This window comes from Balaenoptera physalus (genome assembly GCF_965194825.1).
Source record: "Balaenoptera physalus genome assembly, chromosome: 16".
NCBI lineage: Eukaryota > Metazoa > Chordata > Mammalia > Artiodactyla > Balaenopteridae > Balaenoptera > Balaenoptera physalus.
The window spans coordinates 34478501-34485564 of record NC_138898.1 but is presented as its reverse complement, the minus strand read 5'-3'; the positions used below and the strand labels follow the sequence as shown (position 1 = coordinate 34485564).

The 7064-nt window shown below is 43.0% G+C and overlaps 1 pseudogene across 1 annotated transcript; it reads right to left on the bottom strand.

The window, feature by feature from the left end:
• Positions 1–563: 563 nt before the first annotated feature.
• LOC309644920 (PDZ and LIM domain protein 1 pseudogene) lies at positions 564–4940 on the bottom strand (annotated as a pseudogene). The gene has a single exon. The product of its transcript is annotated as a PDZ and LIM domain protein 1 pseudogene (transcript).
• Between the last annotated feature and the right edge of the window lie 2124 nt (positions 4941–7064).

The window sequence follows — 7064 nt, the reverse complement described above, 5'->3', positions numbered from 1 at the left end:
TAATGCAGAAGACAGCTGTGTTGGCACTTATGTTTTGTCTCTATGAGGATTTATCTTGCCTTCCCTGTAAGCCTATCAGTTCCCCGGAGTTTGCAACCCTGAGCCCAGCAGCAGTACTTGCAGGGTCAACAGAAGGAATTTTCACTCCATTGGAAAGAGTTCAAACATCGCTTCAAGACCACAAGCATCACGACAAATTTACAAACACTTACCAGGCTTTCAAGGCACTGAAATGCCATGGAATTAGTATTTATCGAGGTTTGGTGCCCATTCTTTTCTGTAACAGATTCAGCAATGTCTTTTCTTTCTTTTTTTTGGCCTTCGAGGTCCCATTAAGGAGCATCTGTCTCCACTGTAGATATCATGCAGGTGGGTGGTATTTCCTTCTAGGCCTCTCGGCCGGTGACGAGAGGGAACCAGACAGAGCCTTTCTAATCTCTGAACGATGTTCTCGGGAAGTGAAGCTGGGGTGGGGGGTTGGGTGGGAGGTCGACGGCTGCGTCCACACAGGCCTCCGGGCAGGCGTCGTGGCCGGGTGTCCGAGTCTTGGGGCCGCGTGGCTGAGGTTGAAGGACCGCGTGTGTCTGTCCAGCAGGGCTGCCACCGTCTCGGGACCCTGAAGGCCTTGAAGGCCGGGACCCCTTTCCCCGCCCGGGCTCACCGCTGGGAGTGAGCAGCTCAGAGAACTGGATGGCAGACCCACTGCAGGGTACTGGAGGCGGGAGCAGCATCCCTCCAACTCCCCCCACCGGTGCTGCAGACTAGTTGAAGGGCTGCCAGCATGTGATCACCAACAGCTGAGTATGGGACAGGCACATTGGCCTGCTAGGAGGTTTTTTTTTGGGGGGGGGGCAGTGGGTTGGGGCGTTTTTTTGTTTGTTTTTGAAGTCTATTAATTTACTGAGTAAAAATGAAATCATTGTCAGTCATTAAATTCAGTTTGGTTCAAATTTGGCTGATGTTCATTTGCAGCAGAGATGAATGGAGGTGAAGAGAAGACACAGTGACGCTGGCAAGGGGACAACGAACAAAACCATTCTCTGCTGATTATAAAAGCGGGCATCATGCAGCCAGCATGAGTCAGCTAGCAAAGGGGCACGTGACGTTTAATGAGCAGGGATAAAACCAAAGTAATTGACAACTTTCAAGAAAAGAGAGGCCAGAACTTTTAGAGGACAAGATGCAGAAGGGGCTCGTTGGAGAACAGTGTTGGGTGCAGAGCTGCCAACTCACTTGGGGAACACAGTGATCATGTCATCGGAGCCCTCGGGTGGAGTGACCCACTCCCGGGCATGCTTTTCACAGTAGATCTGACCCTCCACAAAGAAATGACCTTTCTGTTTCAGGCTGGTGCCACAGTCCGTGCACACATAACACTCAGGGTGGTGGGGACGGTCCCGCAGCTTCACAAAACATGCCAGCAATGCCAATGCCACTTTTATCACACATGAGCAACTTCTGAGCATTTCCAATCCATGCAGCCACTTTGGTGACTGGAGCCTTAACACTTCTGAATCCTGATGGCTTGTTGGGATCCCCTTTCTCCTCAGACTCCAGGATTTCCTGCAAAACCAGGAATGAAGAGGACTGTTTCAGAGGCTCATTTAACTCCTGTTTCTCCTGAAGAAGACTTCAGAATGTTTGTCAATGACGAGTCCGCTTGGAAGCTGAGAATGGTCTAAGGCTCTGCCATTCGTCTCCTGCCCGCTGGCTGCCTTCTTTGACTCCAAGGCATTGTTGAAGTTGGAGATGTTTTCAGAGGAGTAGAGGTCAGCTGGGTTGTTGTACTGGCTTGTGATGACCCTGGGGGCAGAGCTGGAGGCAGGTGAGGCGGTAAAGGGCATGGCACTTTTGTGGTGGGTGCTTCCTATGTGTAGGACCTCTTGGGGTTCAGAGACTAAATTCATCTTGTGTGGGTGATGTTTCCCTTCCTCTGTCACCAGAGGAGACCAGATTTTCTTTCAGATCTGGCTACTATGAGAGTCATGTTGTCTGTGCAGCCCTTGATTTTGTTCTGAACTTCCAAGTGCATCATATTGCTGGTATTTTCCCCATCAATGGCTGTGATTACACACAGAATTAGCTATAGCGGCCTTGCTTCTAGGAGTGACCCAGGAACTAGTGAGAGGCTGTTTGAAATCCTTGCCCCCCACAAGGCGGAAGCTCCAGGGTCCCTGGCCCTGGAGGACTATTTGCAGGGTGGTCATGGCACAGCGATGGTGGGTGGCAACATGAGGGGACAGATGGGGCACGACGCAGAGTGATACACTGTGCTCCCCGGCATCTGTCCTGCTAGGAGGTTTTGAATGCTGAAGAATGGCAATCAGCAGTGCAGAGTTTTAAAGCTAACGGCAGCAGCAGTAACCCAGCCAGCCCAAGAAGAGGCTATGCTGCAGCAGGAGCAGAATTTGAAGCCCTGAGGACCAGTGGCCGCTGTCAGCTTGGACTCTGAATCTAGGCCTCAACATTTGGTGTAGAAACACTCTCATCTTGTGCTGAGTATCAGAGGGGACTTTCTTACCAATGAGAGAGTGAAGAAATGGATTTGGCAAACTTCTTCTGAGACAGGCACTTTTGGTGTCATTAATGAGTTTCCTAGTATTGTCTCTTAACCAAAAGGAGCTTTTGTACACTAAATATTGTATGAATTTGTTATATTGGGTGAGGGTCCGAGTTCTTTGAACTGGAAACTTCTTGAAATTAATATCTCCATGCAATTACCATAAACATACCGTAATAAATGGTCTTTGTTATTGGTCCTTAAAAAAAAAAAAGGAGTATCTGCTTACTACTATGACTCACAGGGCTCTTTTGGTCATGACTTTGTCTGTGGAGGTCTATTGGGTGCCATGTTGGGAATCTTGTTTTCCCAGTTAATGCTGTAAAAACTCACATGTAGTCTCAGATTGGTGGGAAACTTCAATCTTTCCCCAAGGTTTTCCAAAAAGTCTGACTAGAACAGGACAGAAAACTGACAAGTCTTTTCAGAAGTGCCCACCTGAATTACCACAGGTCCCTCATCTCTTGGGGCATAATTAATGTGACTTACGAGTTCTTGTTAAAGATTATATCAAAGAAATCAGTTAAATGACATTTATCAACTGAATAGACCTAAGAAGAATGCAGTTTTGCTTCGTTCCTAATTAGCCAAATACAAGTTGGTGTCATAAGACCGGGGCACATGAATTACAGGCATAGCTGCTTTCCTTAAGCACAAACAAATTCAGAATAAAAGGCTTCAGTAGGGGAATAAAAACTATTCTCATACAAATAGATGATGAGCATATGTCAAAGTTTTATTTAACTGCTTAATTAAGGAAACAGAAGAGTGACAAAAACTAATTTCATGAGGATATGAGAAACTGGGATTTATATAGAGGAACAATTGCTGAATAGAATACAAAATATTATTGTACCAAAGGACAATAAAGCTGCAACCTTCAGGGTTATCATTTTTACCAAATACAAAAATCATCACAACTTATCATTTTCCTACAAGTTCATCTCTACCTGTCCTAAATTATAGAACTTCATTATAAAATTAATTATTAATAAGTCAACAAAGTTACATCCCTGAGAGAGTTAGATGATCTCCAGGACGCTTAATAAAAATGCTCTTAGAATGTTATTTAAAGGTCATACAATCATCTTTTTGCTTTATTTCCAACTTTTGGGTAATTTTGCTATACAGTAGTTTAATATTGAGCAATTCTCACACACCTGCCCTAGGAGACATGTACAAGTATTCAAAGCAGCATTGTTTGTATTAACAAAACTCAAATATCCATAAAGAGCATCATGGAAACATCATTACAATCATTACAATGAGTACTACCTCAGTTAAGATGAAAAAGTAGTTATTTGTAGTGAGGTGGATGGACCTAGAGTCTGTCATACAGAGTGAAGTAAGTCAGAAAGAGAAAAACAAATACTGTATGCTAACACATATATACGGAATCTAAAAAAAAAAAAAAAAAATGGTCATGAAGAACCGAGGGGCAAGATGGGAATAGAGACGCAGACCTACTAGAGAATGGGCTTGAGGATACGGGAAGGGGGAAGGGTAAGCTGGGACAAAGTGAGAGAGTGGCATGGACATATATACACTACCAAAAGTAAAATAGATAGCTAGTGGGAAGCAGCCGCATAGGACAGGGAGATAAGCTCGGTGCTTTGTGACCACCTAGAGGGGTGGGATAGGGAGGGTGGGAGGGATGGAGACACAAGAGGGAAGAGATATGGGAACATATGTATATGTATAACTGATTCACTTTGTTATAAAGCAGAAGCTAACATACCATTGTAAAGCAATTATACTCCAATAAAAATGTTAAAAAATAAATAATAAATAAATAAATAAAATAAAACAAAAAGGATGAAAAAGTACACCTACATGTTCCTAGATGGAATTATATAATAAACATAATTGTGTCAGTGTGGTAGATTGAGTTACAGAGTCCATTTATGACTTCCTTCTGTTGTGTTACAGACCCACACCTTTCCCAATGCCTCAGGGTAGGCAGAGAGGAATTCCTCACTTCTGAATTTTAAACTAAGTCATATGATTGCTTTGGCCACTGAGATGTTGGTGGGCGAGACATAAGCTAATGCTAAAAGTGTTTGCATGGATGGGAAATTGGTTCAAGATGGTGGATTAGAAGGACGTGTGCTCAATTCCTCTTGCAAGAGCACTAGAATCACAACTAACTGCTGAACAATCATTGACAGGAAGACACTGGAACTCACCAAAAAAGATATTCCACATCCAAATACAAAGGAGAAGCCACACTGAGATGGTAGGAGGGGCGCAATCACAATAAAATCAAATCCCATAACCACTGGGTAGGTCACTCACAAACTGGAGAAAAATTATACCACAGAAGTCCACCCACTGGAGTGAAGGTTTTGAGCCCCACGTGAGGCTTCCCAACCTGGGGGTCCGACAATGGGAGGAGGAATCCCCAGAGAATCATTCTTTGAAGGCTAGTGGGATTTGATGCAGGACTTTGACAAGATTGGGGGAAACAGAGACTCCACTTTTGGAGGGGACGCACAAAGTAGTGTGTGCATCAGGAAGCAGGGGGAAGGAGCAGTGACCCTATAGGAGGCTGAACCAGACCTACCAACTAGTATTGGAGGGACTCCTGCAGAGGTGGGGGTGGCTGTGGTTCACTGCGGGGACAAGGACACTGGCAGCAGAAGCTCTGGGAAGTATCCATGGAATGAGCCCTCCCAGAGTCCATAATTAGCCCCACCAAAGAGCCTGTAGCCTCCAGTGCTGAGTCGCCTCAGGCAAAAAACAAACAGGGAGGGAACTCAGCCCCACCCATTAGCAGAAAGAAGATTAAAGTTTTACTGAGTTCTGCCCACCAAAGCAACACCCAGCTCTACACACCACCAGTCCCTCCCATCAGGAAGCTTGTACAAGCCTCTTAGATAACCTCATCCACCAGAGGGCAGACAGCAGAAGCAAGAAGAACTACAATCCTGCAACCTGTGGAACAAAAACCACATTCACAGAAAGACAGACAAAATGAAAAGGCAGAGGGCTATGTACCAGATGAAGGAACAAGATTAAACCCCAGAAAAACAACTAAATGAAGAGGAGATAGGCAACCTTCCAGGAAAAGAATTCAGATTAATGATAGTGAAGATGATCTAGGATTTCGGAAAAATAATGGAGGCAAAGATTGAGAAGATGCAAGAAATGTTTAACAAAGACCTAGAAGAATTAAAGAACAAACAAACAGAGATGAACAATATGATAACAGAAATGAAAAATACACTAGAAGGAATCAATAGCAGAATAACTGAGGCAGAAGAATGGATAAGTGACCTGGAAGACAGAATGGTGGAATTCACTGTCATGGAACAGAAAAAAGAAAAAAGAATGAAAAGAAATGAACACAGCCTAAGAGAACTCTGGGACAACATTAAACCCAACAACATTCACATTATAGGGGTCCCAGAAGGAGAAGAGAGAGGGAAAAGACCCAAGAAAACATGTGAAGAGATTATAGTCAAAAACTTCCCTAACATGGGAAAGGAAATAGCCACCCAAGTCCAGGCAGTACAGAGAGTCCCAGGCAGGATAAACCCAAGGAGAAACATGCCAAAAAACATAGTAATCAAACTGGCAAAAATTAAAGACAAAGATAAATTACTGAAAGCAACAAGGGAAAAATGACAAATAACATACAAGGGAACTCCCATAAGGTTAACAGCTGATTTCTCAGCAGAAACTATACAAGCCAAAAGGGAGTGGCACGATATATTTAAAGATATGAATGGGAAGAACCTACAACCAAAATTACTGTGCCCAGCAAGGATCTCAATCAGATTCAATGGAGAAATCAAAAGCTTTACAGATAACCAAAAACTAAGAGAATTCAGCATCACCAAACCAGCTCTACAACAAATGCTAAAGGAACTTCTCTAAGAAACACAAGAAAAGAAAAGGATCTACAAAAACAAGCCCAAAACAATTAAGAAAGTGGTAATAGGAATATACATATTGATAATTAACTTAAACGTGAATGGATTAAATGCTCCAACCAAAAGACACAGGCTTGCTGAATAGATACAAAAACAAGACCCATATATATTCTGTTTACAAGAGACCCACTTCAGACCTAGGGACAAATACAGACTGAAAGTGACAGAGTGGAAAAAGATATTCCATGCAAATGGAAATCAAAAGAAAGCTGGTGGAGCAATACTCATATCAGATAAAACAGACTTTAAAATAAAGAATGTTACAAGAGACAAGGAAGGACACTACATAATGATCAAGGGATTAATCCAAGAAGAAGATATAACAATTATAAATATATATGCACCCAACATAGGAGTACCTCAATACATAAGACAAATGCTAACAGCTATAAAAGAGGAAATTGACAGTAACCCAGTAATAGTGATGGACTTTAAAACCTCACTTAAGCCAATGGACAGATCACCCAGAGAGAAAATTAACAAGGAAACACAAGCTTTAAATGACACAATACACCAGATAGATTTAATTGATATTTATAGGACATTCTGTCTGAAAACTGCAGATCACT